General features: G+C 48.9%; 1 long non-coding RNA gene across 1 annotated transcript; it reads left to right on the top strand.

Moving 5' to 3' along the window:
- Window positions 1-341: 341 nt before the first annotated feature.
- LOC134943927 (uncharacterized) lies at window positions 342-1,601 on the top strand. Its single transcript, XR_010181830.1, has 2 exons — window positions 342-671; window positions 1,480-1,601. It is a non-coding gene; the product is annotated as an uncharacterized LOC134943927 (long non-coding RNA).
- The last annotated feature ends 7,489 nt before the right edge of the window (window positions 1,602-9,090 follow it).

Below are 9,090 nucleotides of genomic sequence, written 5' to 3'. Positions count from 1 at the left end.
TGCAGCGCGGACTCCCCCCCCCCCCCCCCCCCCCCGCGCCCGCCACTCATTCCACACTGATGTTACTTGTGTGGTGTGACTATATCGTGCGCTTATTGTTGTACAGTGGGTATCCTGTGGTGCATTTCCCCTGTATACTATGCTGGGTGATGTAGGCATCACCTATATACCTAATCCCAGGCCAGCCAGTGCCCCAGGCCTCTGTAGTACCCATCAGCAGACAGCTTGTTCCTATCGGCGGACATGGGAACTGGTCATAGGTGTCGGGCATAGTAGTGTCATACAGAAATTACTAGCACTGCTTATATATTCAGCACCGGGTATAGAACAGTCTGATAGGCCTATGTTGTGTCCTGGCCAGAGTCACCCCATCCAGCTCATGACACGTCTGACTGGACCTCTCTGTGATGTCACAGTAGCCACTGCCAGTTCCAGGTATATGAGGGACCTAGTGCTGCCCAGGTCAGTCCTTTCCTAGTCCACCTCTGGATCAGTCACCACCAGCGGATCCAGTCAGGAAGGAGAGAATGTGTATGGACAGGTTCAGCCGGCGCTCCATGGGAAGGGGTAGGAGAAGGAGGTACAGCAGCCGCAGCTGTGGCCCCAGCTATGCCTACAAGTACAAGTCCTCAAGGGCCCGCAGGAGAGGGAGACGCAGGAGAAGGCACTAGGTAGGTGGATGTTACATAAGGCCGTACATTGCCCCCTGACAGCTGGAATACACGCCTCACATTGATGTAATAACACTGATACAGCCATTATGCCAGAGAGGGGATATCGTTATATGGCCGATGTTAGGTTATTTCTCATTATTTATATTTTGCTGTTGCCAGGTAAGTGACTCTCGTACATTGAACATGAAGATTCCCGTACAGTAATGTACAGTATATCGGGATCGTTTGGGGCTTTTAGGAAATAGCTGCCTATAAGGTTTACGAATCATCAAGTAATGGCTGTGTTTTTCACCTTATAATTATAATTTCTCCTCACCACTATTCGTGGAAATAATAACGTACTACCTGGATGATCACATTAGCGCCGATGATCCCTTTACTTACAGTTCCTGGGGGCTGCCGCAGTTCTGTGCATTTATGCAGTGATAACAGCGGAGAAGTGAGCCGGTGGAGAAGTTGCCCCATCATCCAATCAGCAACTCTGTATCATTTTATAGTATGCAAATTATAGATGTTACCTCAGTGCTGATTGGTTGCCATGAGCAACTTCTCCACTGGCTCACTTCTTCACTCTTATCACTGCTTAGTAAATGTCCCCCTCAGGGCCTAATTCATGTCTATCTGCACACGCCTAACCAGCTGCGATTTTCCAGGCTCCCGGCCTGTGTATAAATATTCTCCCTGCTGCGTGCACAACAGTCCCATATCTCCGCAGTCTGATAGTACATGCTCACATACAATCTGTTTTCCTCAGTGTTACAAGAGTAGGAAATGGTGGTTTTATAAATCTGTGATCTTTTCACAGGTGCCCGTCTTACCAGCGGCAGTGACATCAGCTGGCCCCTGAGAGAGGATATGATTGGGCCCCAGAAGCAGCTGTCCCTGTACTTCCACACATCAGCATGAGATAAAAGCGTCAGCAAAGTATCTCTCTGGGTCTGTGGTTTGTACCTGGTGGGAGAGGCCGGGGATTTGCAGAATGAGCCCCTATGCTACGCCAGCCTTCCTGTGACTGATGTAACATTGATTTGGAATTAGATAATAAGGTGTTGCAGTGTGGTGGAAGCCGGTGAGATGTGTCCCAGGGTCCTGGAGATTATATAATTTACCTTTGACCTCCATTGATGAGGTCGGGGACTTGTCATATACATACACACAGATATTTGTTATGAGGTTTTCAGTGACCAATAATTAGTCATTCATAAAGCAGATTCACTACCAGGGATCAGTGATCCCAGTGCGGCTTCCCGAGGGTTAGTGACCTATAAGTAAATCTGGTAGAAAAAAGGAAATTGTTATTCCCCCGGGTCCTATAATAGACAGGCAGCCACCTCTGTATTATTATACTACTGTGTATGTTCCCCTTAGTGCAGAGTATGACTGATTTTATTACAATACATATATATTATATAACGCGGTGAGGTAGGTGTCTAGCACAGGCTCAGTAGAGACCGGCATGGAGGTGCCACCCCCTCCCTCCCCTCATAGCTCTCACTGGCTGCCAGCTAGATACAGCTACAGCCTACCTTCTCTGTTATGCCACCTACCAGTCAAGGCCCCCATGCCATTGTGCTCCCCTCACTGCAGGAGGAGGAGGAGGAAGGGTGAGATGTGGGAAGGAGGGTGGGGCATGAGGCCGGTGAGACACAGGGGAAGCATGAGGCTGGAGAACACAAGTTGGCATGATGTTGGTGAGAAACGGGGAAATGAGGCTGGCGAGAAACAAGGGGGCATGAGGATGGTGAGATACAGGGACAGGATGCTGGTGAGACACAGGGACATAAGACTGGAGAGACACGGGGGCATGAGGCTGGAGAGACATGAGGTGGAGGTTGGGGCTGTAGAGAACATTGATGGATGGGACTAGAGAGAGACACATGGGGGGGCTGAGGCTGGTGAGACACAAGGGCATGAAGCTGGTGAGAAACAGGGAAGTATGAGACTGGAGAAACACAGGAGGGCATGAGACTGGAGAGACACATGGGGGGTCTAGAGGCTGGAGAGACATGAGGTGGGGGTTGGGGCTGTAGAGAACATTGATGGATGGGACTAGAGAGAGACACATGGGGGGGCTGAGGCTGGAAAGACACAGGCGCATGAAGCTGGTGAGACACAGGGAAGTATGAGACTGGAGAAACACAGGAGGGCATGAGACTGGAGAGACACATGGGGGTCTAGAGGCTGGAGAGACATGAGGTGGGGGTTGGGGCTGTAGAGAACATTGATGGATGGGACTAGAGAGAGACACATGGGGGGGGCTGAGGCTGGTGAGACACAAGGGCATGAAGCTGGTGAGACACAGGGAAGTATGAGACTGGAGAAACACAGGAGGGCATGAGACTGGAGAGACACATGGGGGGGTCTAGAGGCTGGAGAGACATGAGGTGGGGGTTGGGGCTGTAGAGAACATTGATGGATGGGACTAGAGATAGACATGGGGGGGCTGAGGCTGGAGAGACATGAGGTGGGGGTTGGGGCTGTAGAGAACATTGATGGATGGGACTAGAGAGAGACACATGGGGGGGGGCTGAGGCTGGAAAGACACAAGGGCATGAAGCTGGTGAGACACAGGGAAGTATGAGACTGGAGAAACACAGGAGGGCATGAGACTGGAGATACACATGGGGGGTCTAGAGGCTGGAGAGACATGAGGTGGGGGTTGGGGCTGTAGAGAACATTGATGGATGGGACTAGAGAGAGACACATGGGGGGGCTGAGGCTGGAAAGACACAAGGGCATGAAGCTGGTGAGACACAGGGAAGTATGAGACTGGAGAAACACAGGAGGGCATGAGACTGGAGATACACATGGGGGGTCTAGAGGCTGGAGAGACATGAGGTGGGGGTTGGGGCTGTAGAGAACATTGATGGCTGGGACACAGGGGTTGAAGCTAAATGGTGGCCACACTAGCTGCTGACCTGGTGAATGATGAATCAAAAAAACTACTACAAAGTATAATTATAAAAAAAACGTAAGAAAATATCATTTGGCGCTCACAGTTACCCGCCACGCACAGTCCAAGCAGATGCAAATGTCACTCCACACAACCGCAGCACTCAGGACAAAGACACACAGAAGGACACCAGAAACCGACGTTTCATTGCTCATTACTGCATTTTCCTCCGGGTACAAACAAACCGGGCAAATGTCTTCCTTACATACCTCTCACTACCCCACATGTGACTGCCAGGCAGAGTCGGACTGTCCCACAGGGAAACCCCCGGTGGGCCCCACTGTCCGCGGGCTCACCTCCTCATTGGATCAGGTTCAAGTAGACTCTATCCTAGTGCCCTTGAATTATACATCAGACATATGTTACCTTATACTAGAGATGAGCGGGTTCGGTTTCTCTGAATCCGAACCCGCACGAACTTCATGTTTTTTTCACGGGTCCGAGCAGACTCGGATCCTCCCGCCTTGCTCGGTTAACCCGAGCGCGCCCGAACGTCATCATGACGCTGTCGGATTCTCGCGAGACTCGGATTCTATATAAGGAGCCGCGCGTCGCCGCCATTTTCACACGTGCATTGAGATTGATAGGGAGAGGACGTGGCTGGCGTCCTCTCCATTTAGATTAGGGTTGAGAGAGAGAGAGAGAGATTGACCTGAGGCTGTGATACTGTAGAAGAGAGTGCAGAGTTTAGTGACTGACGACCACAGTGACCACCAGACAGTGCAGTTGTTTGTTTTATTTAATATATCCGTTCTCTGCCTGAAAAAAACGATACACACAGTGACTCAGTCACATACCATATCTGTGTGCACTGCTCAGCCCAGTGTGCTGCATCAATGTATATATATATCTGACTGTGCTCAGCTCACACAGCTTATAATTGTGGGGGAGACTGGGGAGCACTGCAGTGCCAGTTATAGGTTATAGCAGGAGCCAGGAGTACATAATATTATATTAAAATTAAACAGTGCACACTTTTGCTGCAGGAGTGCCACTGCCAGTGTGACTAGTGACCAGTGACCTGACCACCAGTATATATAATATTAGTAGTATACTATCTCTTTATCAACCAGTCTATATTAGCAGCAGACACAGTACAGTGCGGTAGTTCACGGCTGTGGCTACCTCTGTGTCGGCACTCGGCAGCCCGTCCATAATTGTATATACCACCTAACCGTGGTTTTTTTTTCTTTCTTTATAGTCATACTAGTTACGAGTATATTATCTCTTTATCAACCAGTCTATATTAGCAGCAGACACAGTACAGTGCGGTAGTTCACGGCTGTGGCTACCTCTGTGTCGGCACTCGGCAGCCCGTCCATAATTGTATATACCACCTAACCGTGGTTTTTTTTTCTTTCTTTATACATACATACTAGTTACGAGTATACTATCTCTTTATCAACCAGTCTATATATTAGCAGCAGACACAGTACAGTGCGGTAGTTCACGGCTGTGGCTACCTCTGTGTCGGCACTCGGCAGCCCGTCCATAATTGTATATACCACCTAACCGTGGTTTTTTTTTCTTTCTTTATACATACATACTAGTTACGAGTATACTATCTCTTTATCAACCAGTCTATATTAGCAGCAGACACAGTACAGTGCGGTAGTTCACGGCTGTGGCTACCTCTGTGTCGGCACTCGGCAGCCCGTCCATAATTGTATATACCACCTAACCGTGGTTTTTTTTTCTTTCTTTATACATACATACTAGTTACGAGTATACTATCTCTTTATCAACCAGTCTATATATTAGCAGCAGACACAGTACAGTGCGGTAGTTCACGGCTGTGGCTACCTCTGTGTCGGCACTCGGCAGCCCGTCCATAATTGTATATACCACCTAACCGTGGTTTTTTTTTCTTCTTTATACATACATACTACTACGACATCTCTTTATCAACCAGTCTATATTAGCAGCAGACACAGTACAGTACGGTAGTTCACGGCTGTGGCTACCTCTGTGTCTGCACTCGGCAGGCAGTCCGTCCATAATTGTATACCACCTAACCGTGGTTTTTTTTTCTTTCTTCTTTATACATACATAGTTACATAGACATCTCTTTATCAACCAGTCTATATTAGCAGCAGACACAGTACAGTACAGTAGTTCACGGCTGTGGCTACCTCTGTGTCTGCACTCGGCAGGCAGTCCGTCCATAATTGTATACCACCTAACCGTGGTTTTTTTTTCTTTCTTCTTTATACATACATAGTTACATAGACATCTCTTTATCAACCAGTCTATATTAGCAGCAGACACAGTACAGTACGGTAGTTCACGGCTGTGGCTACCTCTGTGTCTGCACTCGGCAGGCAGTCCATAATTGTATACTAGTATCCATCTCCATTGTTTACCTGAGGTGCCTTTTAGTTGTGCCTATTAAAATATGGAGAACAAAAATGTTGAGGTTCCAAAATTAGGGAAAGATCAAGATCCACTTCCACCTCGTGCTGAAGCTGCTGCCACTAGTCATGGCCGAGACGATGAAATGCCAGCAACGTCGTCTGCCAAGGCCGATGCCCAATGTCATAGTACAGAGCATGTCAAATCCAAAACACCAAATATCAGAAAAAAAAGGACTCCAAAACCTAAAATAAAATTGTCGGAGGAGAAGCGTAAACTTGCCAATATGCCATTTACGACACGGAGTGGCAAGGAACGGCTGAGGCCCTGGCCTATGTTCATGGCTAGTGGTTCAGCTTCACATGAGGATGGAAGCACTCAGCCTCTCGCTAGAAAAATGAAAAGACTCAAGCTGGCAAAAGCAGCACAGCAAAGAACTGTGCATTCTTCGAAATCCCAAATCCACAAGGAGAGTCCAATTGTGTTGGTTGCGATGCCTGACCTTCCCAACACTGGACGTGAAGAGCATGCGCCTTCACCATTTGCACGCCCCCTGCAAGTGCTGGAAGGAGCACCCGCAGTCCAGTTCCTGATAGTCAGATTGAAGATGTCAGTGTTGAAGTACACCAGGATGAGGAGGATATGGGTGTTGCTGGCGCTGGGGAGGAAATTGACCAGGAGGATTCTGATGGTGAGGTGGTTTGTTTAAGTCAGGCACCCGGGGAGACACCTGTTGTCCGTGGGAGGAATATGGCCGTTGACATGCCAGGTGAAAATACCAAAAAAATCAGCTCTTCGGTGTGGAGGTATTTCACCAGAAATGCGGACAACAGGTGTCAAGCCGTGTGTTCCCTTTGTCAAGCTGTAATAAGTAGGGGTAAGGACGTTAACCACCTCGGAACATCCTCCCTTATACGTCACCTGCAGCGCATTCATAATAAGTCAGTGACAAGTTCAAAAACTTTGGGTGACAGCGGAAGCAGTCCACTGACCAGTAAATCCCTTCCTCTTGTAACCAAGCTCACGCAAACCACCCCACCAACTCCCTCAGTGTCAATTTCCTCCTTCCCCAGGAATGCCAATAGTCCTGCAGGCCATGTCACTGGCAATTCTGACGATTCCTCTCCTGCCTGGGATTCCTCCGATGCATCCTTGCATGTAACGCCTACTGCTGCTGGCGCTGCTGTTGTTGCTGCTGGGAGTCGATGGTCATCCCAGAGGGGAAGTCGTAAGCCCACTTGTACTACTTCCAGTAAGCAATTGACTGTTCAACAGTCCTTTGCGAGGAAGATGAAATATCACAGCAGTCATCCTGCTGCAAAGCGGATAACTGAGGCCTTGACAACTATGTTGGTGTTAGACGTGCGTCCGGTATCCGCCGTTAGTTCACAGGGAACTAGACAATTTATTGAGGCAGTGTGCCCCCGTTACCAAATACCATCTAGGTTCCACTTCTCTAAGCAGGCGATACCGAGAATGTACACGGACGTCAGAAAAAGACTCACCAGTGTCCTAAAAAATGCAGTTGTACCCAATGTCCACTTAACCACGGACATGTGGACAAGTGGAGCAGGGCAGGGTCAGGACTATATGACTGTGACAGCCCACTGGGTAGATGTATGGACTCCCGCCGCAAGAACAGCAGCGGCGGCACCAGTAGCAGCATCTTGCAAACGCCAACTCTTTCCTAGGCAGGCTACGCTTTGTATCACCGCTTTCCAGAATACGCACACAGCTGAAAACCTCTTACGGCAACTGAGGAAGATCATCGCGGAATGGCTTACCCCAATTGGACTCTCCTGTGGATTTGTGGCATCGGACAACGCCAGCAATATTGTGTGTGCATTAAATATGGGCAAATTCCAGCACGTCCCATGTTTTGCACATACCTTGAATTTGGTGGTGCAGAATTTTTTAAAAAACGACAGGGGCGTGCAAGAGATGCTGTCGGTGGCCAGAAGAATTGCGGGACACTTTCGGCGTACAGGCACCATGTACAGAAGACTGGAGCACCACCAAAAACTACTGAACCTGCCCTGCCATCATCTGAAGCAAGAAGTGGTAACGAGGTGGAATTCAACCCTCTATATGCTTCAGAGGTTGGAGGAGCAGCAAAAGGCCATTCAAGCCTATACAATTGAGCACGATATAGTAGGTGGAATGCACCTGTCTCAGGCGCAGTGGAGAATGATTTCAACGTTGTGCAAGGTTCTGATGCCCTTTGAACTTGCCACACGTGAAGTCAGTTCAGACACTGCCAGCCTGAGTCAGGTCATTCCCCTCATCAGGCTTTTGCAGAAGAAGCTGGAGACATTGAAGGAGGAGCTAACACGGAGCGATTCCGCTAGGCATGTGGGACTTGTGGATGGAGCCCTTAATTCGCTTAACAAGGATTCACGGGTGGTCAATCTGTTGAAATCAGAGCACTACATTTTGGCCACCGTGCTCGATCCTAGATTTAAAGCCTACCTTGGATCTCTCTTTCCGGCAGACACAAGTCTGCTGGGGTTGAAAGACCTGCTGGTGACAAAATTGTCAAGTCAAGCGGAACGCGACCTGTCAACATCTCCTCCTTCACATTCTCCCGCAACTGGGGGTGCGAGGAAAAGGCTCAGAATTCCGAGCCCACCCGCTGGCGGTGATGCAGGGCAGTCTGGAGCGACTGCTGATGCTGACATCTGGTCCGGACTGAAGGACCTGACAACGATTACGGACATGTCGTCTACTGTCACTGCATATGATTCTCTCAACATTGATAGAATGGTGGAGGATTATATGAGTGACCGCATCCAAGTAGGCACGTCACACAGTCCGTACTTATACTGGCAGGAAAAAGAGGCAATTTGGAGGCCCTTGCACAAACTGGCTTTATTCTACCTAAGTTGCCCTCCCACAAGTGTGTACTCCGAAAGAGTGTTTAGTGCCGCCGCTCACCTTGTCAGCAATCGGCGTACGAGGTTACATCCAGAAAATGTGGAGAAGATGATGTTCATTAAAATGAATTATAATCAATTCCTCCGCGGAGACATTGACCAGCAGCAATTGCCTCCACAAAGTACACAGGGAGCTGAGATGGTGGATTCCAGTGGGGACGAATTGATAATCTGTGAG

Source organism: Pseudophryne corroboree, chromosome 7, assembly GCF_028390025.1.
Source record: "Pseudophryne corroboree isolate aPseCor3 chromosome 7, aPseCor3.hap2, whole genome shotgun sequence".
NCBI lineage: Eukaryota > Metazoa > Chordata > Amphibia > Anura > Myobatrachidae > Pseudophryne > Pseudophryne corroboree.
This window is presented reverse-complemented; position numbering and strand designations above follow the sequence as displayed.